The 15,559-nt window shown below is 42.4% G+C and overlaps 1 long non-coding RNA gene across 1 annotated transcript in view; it reads left to right on the top strand.

The window, feature by feature from the left end:
* Positions 1–15,559, top strand: part of LOC138989886 (uncharacterized) — a 197,902-nt gene that overhangs the window by 97,922 nt on the left and 84,421 nt on the right. Inside the window, exon 2 of the long non-coding RNA XR_011466042.1 lies at positions 9,946–10,089. This is a non-coding gene — a long non-coding RNA (uncharacterized lncRNA). The remainder of the gene's footprint in view (positions 1–9,945; positions 10,090–15,559) is intronic.

The raw sequence follows: 15,559 nt of genomic DNA, 5'->3' as shown, positions 1-15,559 counted from the left end.
AAGTCCTAGATGGCATCTTCTTCCAATAGGAAGCTATTTTGTCTACATTGAAAACCTTTGTTTTAGCATAGCCACCTTCATCAATTATCTTAGCTGGAGCTGGATAACTTGCTGCAGCTTCCATATCAGCACTTACTCTTTCCCCCTTGCACCTTTAACTTGTGGAGATGGCTTCTTTCCTTAAACCTCATGAAAAACCTCTGCTAGCTTCAAACTTTTCTTCTGCATCTTTCTTGTTCCTTTCAGCCTTTATAAAATTGAAGAGAGTTGGGGTTTTGCTCTGGATTAGGTTCTGGCTTAAGGGAACATTGTGACTGGTTTGGTCTTCTACCCAGGCCACTAAAACTTTCTCCATATCAGCAGTGAGGCTAATTTGCTTTCTTATCATTCATGTGTTCAGTGGAATAAACTTTTAATTTCCTTCAAAAACTTCCTTTGCATTTGCAACTTGGCTAACTGGCATAAGAGGTTTCACTTTCAGTTTATTTTGGCTTTCAATATGCCTTTCTCACTAAGCTTATTTCTAGCTTCTGATTTAAAGTGAGAGACAAACAACTCTTCTTTTCACTTGAACACTTAAAGGCCATTGTGTTATTAATTTGCCTTATTTCAGTATTGCTGTGTCTCAGAGAACAGAGAGGTCTAAGCAGAGAGATGAGGGACATTCAGTTGGTAAAGCAGTCAGAACACACACGACATTTATCAATTAAGTTCATATCTTATATGAGCATAGTTTGTGGTGCCCTAAAGCAATTGCAATAGTAGCATCAAAAATCGCTGATCACAGATCATAAAAAATATTTATTAGATGAAAAAGTTTGAAATGTTGTGAGAATCACCAAAATGCGACACAAAGTCATGAAGTGAGCAATTGCTCTTGGAAAAATGGCACTAACAGATTAATTGGTACAGAATTGCCATAAACCTTCAATTTGTAGAAAACACAATAAATCTGTGAAATGCAATAAAATGAGGTAGGCCTGTATATGTAATTAAAGCTACTAAAAATAATAAGGGAAACAACTCTGTATGGAAGAAAAGTTCAGTTCAGTTGCTCAGTTGTGTCCAACTCTTTGCGACCCCATGAACCGCAGCACGCCAGGCCTCCCTGTTCATCACCAACTCCTGGAGTCCACCAAACCCATGTCCATTGAGTCGGTGATGCCATCCAACCATCTCATCTTCTGTCGTCCCCTTGTCCTCCTGCCCTCAATCTTTCCTTGCATCAGGGTCTTTTCAAATGAGTCAGCTCTTTGCATCAGGTGGCCAAAGTATTGGAGTTTCAGCTTCAACATCAGTCCTTCCAATGAACACCCAGGACTGATCTCCTTTAGGATGGACTGGTTGGATCTCCATGAAGTTCAAGGGACCCTCAAGAGTCTTCTCCAACACCACAGTTCAAAAGCATCAATTCTTTGGTGCTCAGCTTTCTTTATAGTCCAACTCTCACATCCATACACGACCACTGGAAAAACCATAGCCTTGACTAGATGGACCTTTGTTGGCAAAATAATATCTCTACTTTTTAATATGCTGTCTAGGTTGGTCATAACTTTCCTTCTAAGGAGTAAGCGTCTTTTAATATCATGGCTGCAATCACCATCTGCAGTGATTTTGGAGCCCCCAAAAATAAAGTCTGACACTGTTTCCACTGTTTCCCCAACTATTTCCCATGAAGTAATGGGACCAGATGCCATGATCTTAGTTTTCTGAATGTTGAGCTTTAAGCCAACTTTTTCACTCTCCTCTTTCACTTTCATCAAGAGGCTCTTTAGTTCTTTTTCACTTTCTGCCATTAGGGTGGTGTCATCTGCATATCTGAGGTTATTGAAGAAAAGTAGAATATGTTTATTTTGGTTAAAAAATGGTATGAGGGATGGAGATCCATTTTTATTGAAGGAAAAGGAAGTAATTTTATCTTAAAGTAATGCTGATTATTTCTCAATGCAAAAGAGAACAACTGACAAACTAAAATAGGCATTAAAATGTATAGAAGTTTTAGGAAGAATCAATATTGTCAAAATGACTATGTTATCCAAGACAACATACAGATTCAATGCAAATTACTTATCAAATTACCAATGGTCTTTTTTGCAGACCTAGAATAAAAATTCTTAAAATTTGTATGGAAACACAAAAGATCTCGAATAGTCAAAGCAATCTTGAGAAAGAAAAACAGAGGAATCAGGTTTCCTGACTTCAGACTATACTATAAAGCTACAACAGTAATCAAAACAGCATGGTACTTAGGACTGCCCTGGTGTTAAGACTCTGTGCTCCCAATGCAGGGGGCCTGGATTTGATCCCTGATCTGGGAACTAGATCCCACATGCTGCAACTAAAAACCCTGCATGCCACAGCTAAAGATCCCACATGCTGCAATGAAGACCTGGAACAGCTAAAATAAATTTTTTTTTGAAATTAAATTTTGTTTTAAATTTCCCTTTCCTTAACAAAAACAAACAAACAAAAAAACACCTAAAAAAATTGTACCAGCACAAAGACAAACATAGATCAATGAAACAGGATAGAAATCCCAGAAACAAAGCTACACACCTGTAGTCAATTAATTTATGACAAAGAGGAAAGAATATACAATGGAGAGAAGATTGTCTCTTCAGTAAGTGGTTTTGGGAAAACTGGACAACCATATGTAAAAGAATGAAATTAGAACATTCTCTTACATGATATACCAGAATAAACTCAAAGTGGGTTAAAGACCTAAATGTAAGACTTGGATGCTACACAATTTTTAGAGGGAAACATAGGCAGAATACTCTTTGACATAAATTGCAGCAATATCTTTTTGAATCCACCTTCTAGAAAAATGAAAATAAAAACAAAAATGAACAAATGAGACCAAGTTAAACTTAAAAGCTTTTGCACAGCAAAGAAAGCCATAGACAAAATGAAAAGACAGCCCGCAGAATGGGAGAAAATATTTGCAAATGATGAGACCAACAAGGGACTGATCTCCAGTATACACAAATAGCTCATGCAGCTTGACATCAAAAAACAAAACTAAACAGCCCAATAAAAAAATAGGTAGATCAAAATAGATGTTTCTCCAAAGAAGACATACAGATGGCCAAAACTCACATGAAAAGATGCCCAACATCACTATTAGAGAAATGCAATCAAAACTACAATGAGGTATCACCTCACAATAGTCAAAATGGCCATCACTAAAAAGTCTATAAGCAATACATGTTGAAGAGGGTGTGGAGAAAAGGGAGCCCTCCTGAACTGTTGGTGAGAATGTAAATTGGTGCAGCCACTATGGAGAACAGTATGCAGGCTCCTTAAAAAACTAAAAATAGAGCTACATATGATCCAGCAATTACACAACTGGGAGTATTTCTAGAGAAAATCATAATTCGAAAAGAAACATGTGCTCCAGTGTTCATTGCAGCACTATTTACAATAGCCAAGACAAAGAAGGAACCTAACTGTCCATCTCAGAAGAATGGATAAAGAAGATATGGTACATATATACAACAGAATACTACTCAGTCATGAAAAAGACTGAAATAATGCCATCTGTGGCAACATGGATGGACCCAGAGATTGTCATACTAACTGAAGTAAATCAGAGAAAGAAAAATATCATTTATATGAGGAATATATTAAAAAAAATGATACAAATGAGCTTATTTACAAAACAGAGAGTCACAGAATTAGAAAACAAACTACGGTTACCAAAGGAGAGACATGGGGGGATAAATCAGGAAGCTGGGAATAGCATATACACACTTCTATGTATAAAATAGATCATCAACAAGGATCTACTACATAGAATGGGGAACTCAATTCTAGACTCTATAATAACTTATAATGGGAAAAGAATCTGAAAAAGAATAGATATGTGTATCTATAAAACCAAATCACTTTGCTATACACCTGAAACTAACTATGTAAATCAACTATCTTCCAATATAAAAGAAAAAAATTTTTAAAGGATAAGTTTTGTAAAAATGGAATCTTGAGAAAGGAATTTTATGTGTGATCAAGCTGAATAAGACTAAATACATTTATTGTTTGGATCTCTGAAAGTTTGAAACTTGAAGATTTGTGTACTTACTATAGTCTTATTATGGTTATTTTTGATAAAAAATGAGGGTAATTATAAGAGAAAGATTTTTTCAGTAGAAGCTATAATATATACTTATGAATATTAAATTCTAGTTCTGTTAATTGTCTTTCAGCTTTTCTACCTGTAAACTGACTAGATCCTAAAATTCTAGTTTCTTCCAATACCTGGCTACAACTTTCCAAACTAATGTTTCCAGTTTATCTCCCACCCTTCTGACTTATGAGAACTAACACCACCCTTTTTCTGAAGCCATGTAAATTAAGGTTGGAAAATGTGATGTAAACTTTGGAGAAAACAGTCCAGCAGCTTGTGTGTGGACAGTCTTCATGCCTGTTGCTACGTGGCCCCTCAGAAAGAACACGAGACATTCAAACTACAAACCAGGAAAACGTATCAGATTACCACTGCTTGCCGTCACTCCATCTAAAGATGCTTCAAACCTAACATCTAGAAATCATCTTGACTGGCTATCTTCAGAACTCAAAAACTCGTTCATAGTTTGCCGCAATTATTAACCATTGTTTTTCTTTTGTTTCCATGTAAATGCCTCTTATTAGATACCTGGTTGATCATCCAATTATAGGCCTAAACTTGGGAGCCCACCTGCATCATTGCCTCCTAAATTGAGTTTAGCCGATCTGACCTATTCTCAGGGCTGAGAAACTGGTTTATTGAGATATGGAACAATCTACCATTCAGCTATTAATCTATTCTACTCTGTACAATCAACTCAGCTTTTAATTATGAAACTTCCAGAGATATTTCAGAAGAGGGAACTGATGAATCTCCTGATAGGTGATCAATATTGGCATATTGATGATTTTAAAGTTACTTGAGAAACAGCCCATGCAAAGAAAGATATAGTTCTTCCTCTGTCCCCTTGAAAGCAGAAAATAAATCTCCCATATGAAAGGTATCCTCTGTAGCAGGAAGTAGAGACAACAGCCTTATGATATCTCAAGCTGGATGAAATATGAGTAATCAACGCCCAAAAGTCTGCATGGGAGTGGGTGGGGTGGTCATTGCTGGTGCTAGAAGGAGGCACAGTGCTGGATGCCCTGGGCCCTCAGGGCTGGATCCAGACACTGTAGAAACCATCCCCTCCACCCATCCAGGCCTCTTGGTCCTCATGAGCCTTGTTCTAAGCTCAGGGGTCACTTCATGGACCCGTACAGCCCTCAGGGAGTTTAAGGCCAGAAACCTTGTAAACAAACTCTGCTGCATTTCCTCATTGTGCTGTGTGCTGTGCTTAGTCACTCAGTTGTGTCCGACTCTTGGCAACCACATGGACTGTAGCCCGCTAAACTCCTCTGTCCACAGGGATTCTTCAAGCAAGAATACTGGAGTCGGTTGTCTTGCCCTCCAGAGGATCTTCCACAACCCAAGGACTGAACCCAGGTCTCCCTCATCGCAGGTGGATTTTTTTTTTATCACCTGAGTCACCAAGGAAGCCCAGGAATACTGGAGTGGGTAGCCTATCCCTTCTCCAGGGGATCTTCCTTACCCAGGAATCGAACTGGGGTCTCCTGCATTGCAGGTGGATTCTTTACCAGCTGAGCTACCAGGGAAGCCCTCATTCTTCACTGCTACTGCTACTGCTAAGTCGCTTCAGTTGTGTCCGACTCTGTGTGACCCCATAGACGGCAGCCCACCAGGCTCCTCCGTCCCTGGGATTCTCCAGGCAAGAACACTGGAGTGGGTTGTCATTTCCTTCTCCAATGCATGAAAGTGAAAAGTGAAAGTGAAGTTGCTCAGTCGTGTCCGACTCTTAGCGACCCCATGAACTGCAGCCTACCAGGCTCCTCCGTCCGTGGGATTTTCCAGGCAAGAGTACTGGAATGGGGTGCCATCACCTTCTCAGCATTTCTTCACTACTTAGTACATAAACCTAAGATGTTTGTCTTGTCAGTTCTTTACAGACTTACTGTTTCTTTGTCTAAAAGGTATATAAGCAGCTTGCTTTGGTCACTTCTTGGGTCTCATAGCTACGTATATTATGATCTCTGTACATATGAAGTTAAATTTGTTTTTTCTTTCTATTAACCTGCCTTGTATCAATTTAATTATTGCACTAGCCAAAAGAACTAAGAGGGGTAGGGGGAAATTTTCTTCTCATTGATGTAGGGAAAGCTATTGATGCTTTCAAACACCGACCTGTCTGGAGAAACAGGTGAATAAGAGTTTTTTGAATGAGGGGCTAGGCTGTATAGGTCCATGAAGTGACCCCTGAGCTTAGAACAAGGCTCATGAGGACCAAGAGGCCTGGATGGGTGGAGGGGATGGTTTCTACAGTGTCTGGATCCAGCCCTGAGGGCCCAGGGCATCCAGCACTGTGCCTCCTTCTAGCACCAGCAATGACCACCCCACCCACTCCCATGCAGACTTTTGGGTGTTGATTACTCATATTTCATCCAGTTTGAGATATCATCAGCTGTAAACTGTACCATTTTTTATGTATGACTAAGCAAGATAAACCGCTGAAGAGGGAGACTCCACATCAGAGCTGGGACACCAGAGATTAAGAAATTTTCCCAAAGAAGAGACTGGCTGCAAACATGCATGTCTTAATCCTGGTAATATGTGGAAGGAGAAAAAATAATTCTGAGAATCTGAACCACAAGTCTGTCCTCATGCAGGTTTGATTTCATTCTTAAGTATGTTCTAGAAATATTCCAATACTTTGGTCACTTGATGCAAAGAGCTGACTCCTCAGAAAACACCCAGATGCTGAGAAAAATTGAAGGTAGGAGGAGATGGGGACGAGAGAGGATGAGATGGTTGGATGGCATCACCAACTCAATGGTCATGAGTTTGAGGAAACTCCAGGAGATGGTGACGGATAGGGAAGCCTGGCATGCTGCAGTCCATGGAGTCACAAAGAGATGGACATGAGCAACTGAAAAACAACAACAAATGTTCTAGAAAAGTCAAGCAGAAAATTAACTTAAGGTCATTTCATGTTGGTAGTGCCTCAGAAGTGACTGCCAAACACACATCCTCTCCTGGAGAACTAGGCTGCTTTCCTGGCTGACAGCTGTCATAGGATATCATCAATTTTAAGACACATCCCAATTTCAGTGATGTTAAATGTGCAGAAATGTGCTCCTTGGAATTAATAATATTTGTGGGCATGAAACAGAGGTGCTGTCGGCTGTACTGGTGATCAATTCACCTGGATTTGCCTGCAACTTTCCTGGTTTTAGTCTGGAGTCATCTTCACTGAACTCTCTCAGTCCTGGACAAAGGTTGACCACTCTACCTACCTCAGTCCTCTTCTGGGGTTGTCTCTCTGGTCTAGGGGCCTGGTCTGCTACCCGCATCCTTGCCCAGAGGTAGACTAATTGCACCAGGCTATGGACATGAGCGACTGAACTGAACTGAACTGATGGACACCTGACCCAGGGCTTTCTGCCCACAGGTCAGCCACATATAGGAGGCGAGGGCAAATGCAGAAGGATGAGAGAATGGAAATCTGAACTTGCGAATCTAAAGACCCGAGACCACGCACTAGGCCTCGCCTTGCTGTCGGGTTCCCTTGGGTTCCTGTGCACTGAAAAATTGCGATAAACTCTCCCTCTTATTTATTTACTTTTTGGAGGGTGAAGGAGTTAACTTCAGTATGTTTTTGGCCCTTCTGGCTTAAGGGGTCCTGACTGAGGCATAGAGGCTGTTCTGCAAGGCTTTTTAGAATCTCCATGTCTGTCCTAGGAGCTGTGAAGAGGGGACCAGTGATGCCTGTCAGTGGGTCTGAGTGCCAGGGGCACAGGCTCAGGTGTATAAATGAAGCAGAAGTAGCATGAGCTCCATCCATTGTAATTAGCAGGATGACATGAATTATTTTCTAAACAAAGGCCAAGAAAACAGCTGAACAGTCTGTTTTATCTATGTACTAAATAACTGTACTTGGAGATGTATTTGTTTCCAAGCTCATTTTCACATGTTTTCCATTCTCTCCTTCCCCTACTCCTTCAGGAGACTTCTCCAGGGAGGAATTGTGTCTCTTTTTCTCATATCTGCCCCACATAGGACCCAGCACAGATGCATATTTTCTTGTAAGCTTCCCAGTGACAGGCTTCCCTTGTGGCTCAGCTAGTAAAGAATCCGCCTGCAATGCAGGAAGCCTGGGTTTGATCCCTGGGTTGAGAAGATCCCCTGGAGAAGGGAAAGGCTACCCACTCCAGTATTCTGGCCTGAGAATTCCATGGACTGTATATCCATGGGGTTGCAAAGGGTCGGACACAACTGAGCGACTTTCACTTCACTTCACTTCCCCAGTGACAGGGAGCAGGTCTTTGTGGCTTGCTAACACTGAGCACTATCATGGCACCTAATAAGTTCTCAGTGAGTGAGTATGGAACTGAGATGAGCTTTAGACTCAACATACCTGAGCTATGGATGGAGTTCTTCACCCATTCCTTCACTGAGTATTTAATGAACTATTATATGCCAAATATTATAGTAGGCCAGGAGTATTCAGTGATGAATGAGACAGGTGCTGTCCCTGCCTCCATACACCTTATACTCTAATGGAAGTCCAGACAAAAACTTAATAAGCAGAGAAATAAATGAAGTCATAAGTTATGATAAATGCTATGAAAGTTGGCAGAGATAAAATGGTTAGGGAAGACCCCTCTTCAGATCAGATCAGATCAGTCGCTCAGTCGTGTCCAACTCTTTGCGACCCCATGAATCGCAGCACGCCAGGCCTCCCTGTCCATCACCAGCTCCCGGAGTTCACTGAGACTCACGTCCATCGAGTCAGTGATGCCATCCAGCCATCTCATCCTCTGTCGTCCCCTTCTCCTCCTGCCCCCATCCCTCCCAGCATCAGAGTCTTTTCCAATGAGTCAACTCTTCGCATGAGGTGGCCCCTCTTAGGTGGTGACAACTGTCAGGAAGGAAAAACTTTTCCTCTCCCCTCTTGGGTTTAGTAATAGGGACCTGTGAATTAAAGTGACAAAAAAAATTAGAGAGAAAAAAGACAGAATTTTATTCTTGTATGTATGCAGGAGTTCACAGAAAAATGTGACTCAAAGAGGCTGTTACAATTTAGGACTCATATACTATCTTAATAGAGGAAGGAAAGAGGGAGAAAAGCACTTATGGGAAAATATATGACTTTTAGAAAAGATATACGGCCCTCAGGAGAACAGATGGGAGAGGTGATATAGTTTTGTGACAACGTCTAACAGATTTCTTATCCCCTTGCAACTTCTGTCTGAGTGAAAGAAGTCAATCTTTCCTGGTGCAAAAGTCTTAGGGAGAAGATTGACAGTTGAGTTCTGTTTTTTTTTTAAAATTAATTTATTTTTTAATTGAAGGATAATTGCTTTACAGAATTTTGTTGTTTTCTGTCAGACCTTAACATGAATTAGTCATATGACAGTTGAATTCTTTGGGGAGGCTCTTCTTTTAGGAAGAAAAAAGGAGTTCAGCAACAAACATTTTCAGCGTGGTATATTCCAGACCCCGTCACTGTGAAGTGGAATCTCAAAGGGCAAGGAGGAGCTGGCCTCATACCCCTGAGTCAGAAGGTGTTCTAGGCAGAGGGACTGTGGGCAGAGTCCCTGGGGCGGGAAGGGCTTTCTTCCCAGAATATAAGGAACAGGAAGAGAAGTAAGAGTAGATTTGGAACAGGAAGGCAGGTCAGACCATGAGCTGGGTTTGGGAGATCGTGGCAGGATTTGTGAGCTCTGGTATTTTGTGGTGAGCTTTTTAGAAGCCACTAGCCTCGTGATTTCCGTGAGGCCTCCACTCCCAGGTGAGGAAGCCCAAGGCAGCTTCTCTGTGGATTGCAAAACTTTACAGCTGGAATGACCCTAAGCAGTGACAGGTTCCACTTTATTTTACAGCTGTGCCCTCTGTGGGCCCTGCAGCCCTCCTCACCACAAAGCCTCCCCAGAGCACACCCGGGACGCAGGAGCAAAGGCCCAAGATGCCTTCACCGACCGAGCCACATGGCTGGACTCTCAACTCAGTGATGGGCATAAAAGCAGGTAACTGGTGAATTCATGAGCAGTCACTGGGTGCTCTGGACCTGGCGCTGAGCTGTTACCTCATGTTTACCCAGGACTTTGTGCTTCTCAAGGTGGTTTCATACAAATTAAATCATGTAGGCTTCTCTGCAGCCCTATGAGGGCTACACGATGGGGTGAAAGAACTCAGGCCTTGGGTGGGGACAGCTGGGCCTGGATCCCAGCTCTCCTTCTCATAAGCAGTGTGATCTCACGAATGTTACCTCTCTTCTCTGAGCCTTACTTTTCTTCAGCTGTAAAATGGGATCCTGGTCTCCACAAGGATCCAGAGAACCTGTGTGTGGAGTACCGTTGGGGTGGTAGCACACAGCAGGTTCTGCTACAAGGTTCTGAGGTGTTGCTGCCATGAGAGTGTGTTGAGACAGGTCCCATTCGATAGAGGAAGAAACAGGTAAATGGTCCCCATATTGTTTCACTGAATGTTCACCACCAACTGTCAGCTGAGGATGAGCAAAGTCAAGCAGCTTGGCCAAGGTCACTGAGTACAGAAGGTGCCAGCTGGAGCCAGCTCTGAGTCACTTGCGTGGTGGTAGGGCAGGGGTGGGTAGGACCACCTAAAGCTTCAGAGGATGGATGTTACACTGACCTCACTATGCCTTCCTTCCTCACAGTCACTGCCATCTCAGACCCTCTGCCCTAAGGTACCTGCAGGGCTAGGGAGGGGTCCTGCCATGGATACCCCACATCTGTTCAGGTAGGGCAGAAAGGAAGAGGTTCCTTTCTCCTGGGTTCCTTAACCTTCTGATCAAGTGTTGAGCTTGCCTGAGTATCCTTGCTCCCTGGCCAAGGCCAGGAGTGAACCAGGGGCTGAGCACAGAGGCTCAGAGCCAGAGGCCAGTGGTGGCCTTAAAAATATGCACAGGAATGAATTCTAAGCCAGGGTAGCTTTTTTCCCCACTCTCTTAAAGTCATTCTTTATTAAATACCTTCTCAAAAAATTTTAAAAATGGACATGTACCCAATGAAACTATTCAAAGGAAAAAAAACAAAAACAAACTAAAACCACCCTCACCTGATCCACTGTCCCTCAGATGATCAATGTTAACTGCTTGTGGGTCACCTTTCAAAACTTTCCCCATACTCATTGTTATGGACTGAGTTGTGCCCACCGCCCAATTCGCCCCTAACCCCCAGTGTGTTTATTTGGAGATGGAGTCTATAAGGAAGTAATAAAGGTTCAGTGAGGGTTTGAGAATGGAGCCTTCCAGAGCAGAGGCCATGTGAGAAGACAGCTATCTACAAGGCAGGAAGAGAGGCCTCACGACAAACAACCCTGATGGCATCTTTGTCTTGGACCTCTGGCCTCCAGAACTGCATTTCTGTTGTTTAAGCGACCCAGTTTGTGGCAATTTGTTATGGCAGCCCTAGGAGACTAATACACTCCTAGGGCTAGATGAAAAGATCCAGGCACAAGGAGGAGAGATGTTATTTTTTTAACATCAAACACATTTTGTGTTGGGGTGTAGCCGATTAACAATGTTGTGATAGTTTCAGGTGAACAGTGAAGGGACTCAGCCGTACATTTACATATATCCCTTCTCCCCCAAACCCTCTCCCATCCAGGGTGGCACATAACATTGAGCAGAGTTCCACGTGCTATATAGAGTAGGTTTTTTTTGGTTATCCATTTTAAATATAGCAGTACGTACATGACCTTCCCAAAGTCCTCAACCATCCCTTCCCCCCGCCGGCAACCATGAGTTCATTTTCTAAGTCTGTGAGTCTCTTTCTGTTTTGTCAGTAAGTTCATTTGTATCATTTCTTTTTAGATTCCAGATATAAGGAATGCCGTGTGATATTTCTCGTTTTCTGTCTGACTTACTGCACTCAGTATGACACTCTCTAGGTCCATCCATGTTGCTGCAAATGGTCTTATTTCATTCTTTTTAATGGCTGAGTAGTATTCCATTGTATATATGTACCACATCTTCTTTATCCATTCCTCTGTTGATGGACATGTAGGTTGTCTCCACGTCTTATCTACTGTAAAGTGTTGCAATGAACATTGTGGTGCACGTATATTTTCGAGCCATGTTTTTCTCTGGATATATGCCTAGGAGTGGGATTGCAGGGTCATATGGTAGCTTTGTTTTTAGTTTTTCAAGGAACCTCCATAGTGTTCTCCACAGTGTCTGTACCAATTTACACTCCCATCAATAGTGCAGGAGGATTCCCTTCTCTCCAGAAAGGGTGTTTTATTTGTTGTTTATTTGAGCAGAAATGGGATCATCCTATAATTATATTACTGTGGAACTAGCTATTCTCATTAACACAATGTAAAGGCCATCTGGCTCCTTACTCACACCCACCTCCAATTCCATTATGGCATCCACAGACCCCGTTCCTCTTCAAAACCTGTCCAGAATCCCTTTGCTTCTCCCAGCTGGCTACTTCCACCTTGGCGTAAGTGCCACCCTCTCTCTCTCAGGGCAGCAGCCTCTTCACTCTCATCTGCTTCCAATCTTGCCCTCTTTGGTCTACTGTCCTCACAGTAGCCAGAGGGATCCTTTAAAACTGTAAGTCAGGGGACTTCTCTGGTGATCCAGTGGTTAAGAATCCACCTGCCAATGCAAGGACAGATCCTACATGCTGTGGGGCAGCTAAGCCCAGTGAGCTATTGAGCCTGTGCCCTAGAGCCCATGAGCCACAGCTACTGAAGCCCGTGCACCTAGAATCCGTGCTCCACAAGAGAAGCCACTGCAGTGAGAAGCTCGTGCATCACAACTAAACAGTAGCTCCCGCTTGCCACGACTAGAGAAGGCCCGTGTGCAGCAATGAAGACCCAGTGCAGCCAAACATTTTTTTAATTTAATTAAAAAAACAAAACAAAACGACCCTAAGTCAGGTCCTGTTGCTCCTCAGCTCAAAGCCCTCCAGTGGCTTCCCACCTTATGCAGAGTAAAACCAAAATTCTCACCAGGGGCCACAAGACCCTATGTGATCTGGGCGTACACACACACATACACACAGACTCACACCAACTGTACTTCTCTTCTCTCTCATCTCATCTGCTCCACCCTGGCCTACTTGAGCTCTCTGTTTCCACCGAGCACACTCCCAAAGCAGGTCTTTGCACTTGCTATTTCCTCAGCCTCGGCTGCCTTTCCTCTGGTTGCCATAGAGCCCCTTCCCTCCCTTCTTTCCAGACTCTGTCTCCCGACCCACCTTTATCATTCTTTATAGCACTAACCACCATCTGACATATTACTTCTTTATTTGTTTATGGTCTGTCTTTCCTCATTAAGATGTGGATTTCATAAGCAATAAACCTTGTCCTGTTCCCTGCTGTATCCCTAGTACTTAGAAGACTACCAGGTTTATGGCTGATGCTTGGTAAATGTTTAATGAATGACAACATGAATAAATCTCTCCAAGTCAATAGATATAACTCTTTTCAACAGTTGTATAGCATTTGCTAATATGGACAGACCATGATTCGCTTAACCAGGCATTGTTAATGATATTTTTCTATTTTTTCTTACTTTAAACAATATTTGTGATAAACATTTTTGCATAGCTACTTTAATATATGGGGCTTCCTTATTGGCTCAGATGGTAAAGAATCTGCCTGTAAGGCAGGAGACATAAAAGACATGGATTCGATCCCTGGGTTGGGAAGATCCCCTAGAAAAGGAAATGGTTACCCACTCCATTATTCTTGCCTGGAGAATCCTATGGATACAGGAGACTGGCCAGCTACAGTCCATGGGGTTGCAAAGAGCTGGACATGACAGAGTGACTAACACTCACCACTTTAATATACTGGTTCTTTTAATTCTATAGGATATTTTCCCTAAAGCTGGGTTGATATATCAAGAGATAGGCATATTTTACATTTAATAGCCATTACCAATTTTCCTTAGTCACAGTTCATAGGCAAATCCTGAAAAAAAAGTCCTCAATCATTTCCCCAAACTGAAGCCAGGGTAAGATTGCCCTTAGGTGAGGAAAAGGGGGCTCTGTCCTAGGCCTGTACACTTTAGAGGGCTTTGTATGTCACAAAGACAAAAAAATCAAATTTATTAATGACCACACAGGACTTTTTCTCACTTGGGATCCTGCATCGAGTACTGGGTTGGCACAGTGTGATCTGCAACCCTGAACATGAAAGCTCGTCATTAACACCGTCTTTCCTCCCATTTTCTTGAAACAGAAAACTTCTGAGTCCAAATGCTGTGAAGTCTTGTGGGTTGTACCCATGCTGACCTAGGAGACAGTCACTACTTTGGAGGCAGAAAGAATTTATTGGGCTGATATTTGTAGATAAAAGACTCATTTGTCATGTCCCTCCTCTCAGAGAATATGGGTTCAGTAGGTCCTACCATAACCAAATACTATTTTCCAATAGTTCTATGCAGAGTACATTTTGAGAAACGCTGTGCTGGAAGAAGCACAAGCTAGATTCAAGATTTCTGGGAGAAATATCAATAACCTCAGATATGCAGATGACACCACCCTTATGGCAGAAAGCGAAGAACTAAGGAGCCTTTTGATGAAAGTGAAAGAGGAGAGTGAAAAAATTGGCTTAAAACTCAACATTCAGAAAACTAAGATCATGGCATCTGTCCCATCACTTCATGGCAAATAGATGAGGAAACAGTGGAAATAGTGGCTGAGTTTATTTTTGGGGGCTCCAAAATCACTGCAGATGGTGACTGCAGCCATGAAATTAAAAGACACTTGCTCCTTGGAAAAAAAAGTTATGACCAACTTAGACAGTATATTAAAAAGCAGAGACATTACCTTGTCAACAAAGGTCCATCTAGTCAAGGCTATGGTTTTTCCTGTGGTCATGTATGGATGTGAGAGTTGGACTATAAAGAAAGCTGAGTGCCAAAGAATTGATGCTTTTGAACTGTGATGTTGGAGAAGACTCTTGAGAGTCCCTTGGACTGCAAGGAGATCCAACCAGTCCATCCTAAAGGAAATCAGTCCTGAGCATTCATTGGAAGGACTGATGTTGAAGCTGAAACTCCAATACTTTGGCCACTTGATGCGAAGAACTAACTCATTTGAAAAGACCCTGATGCTGGAAAAGATTGAGGGCAGGAGGAGAAGGGGACGACAGAAGATGAGATGGTCAGATGGCATCACCAACTCAATGGGCATGAGTTTGAGTAAACTCTGGGAGTTGGTAATGGACAGGGAGGCCTGGCGTGCTGCGGTCCATGGGGTCGCAGAGTCAGACATGACTGAGCGACTGAACTAAACTGAACTGAATGGGTGTTCAATAAAAATTGCTGTTATTGTTAAAAAAATAATCTGTCAAACTAGTCTCACAAAAAGAAAGTCATTTGCATCTTTTATGCTCCTTGACCAAAAAAGCAGAAATATACAAGTGTCTTCCTCTCTATAACAATGGAGAAAGAGAACTAAGGTCAAATTCATGTAAGTTAACATAAGAAAAACATGTTGCGGGGTGGAGGGAGGG

The sequence above is a fragment of the Bos mutus genome, chromosome 11 (genome assembly GCF_027580195.1).
Source record: "Bos mutus isolate GX-2022 chromosome 11, NWIPB_WYAK_1.1, whole genome shotgun sequence".
Taxonomy (NCBI): Eukaryota; Metazoa; Chordata; class Mammalia; order Artiodactyla; family Bovidae; genus Bos; species Bos mutus.
The sequence above is the reverse complement of the archived record's forward strand: the minus strand, read 5'-3'. Positions and strand labels throughout refer to the sequence as shown.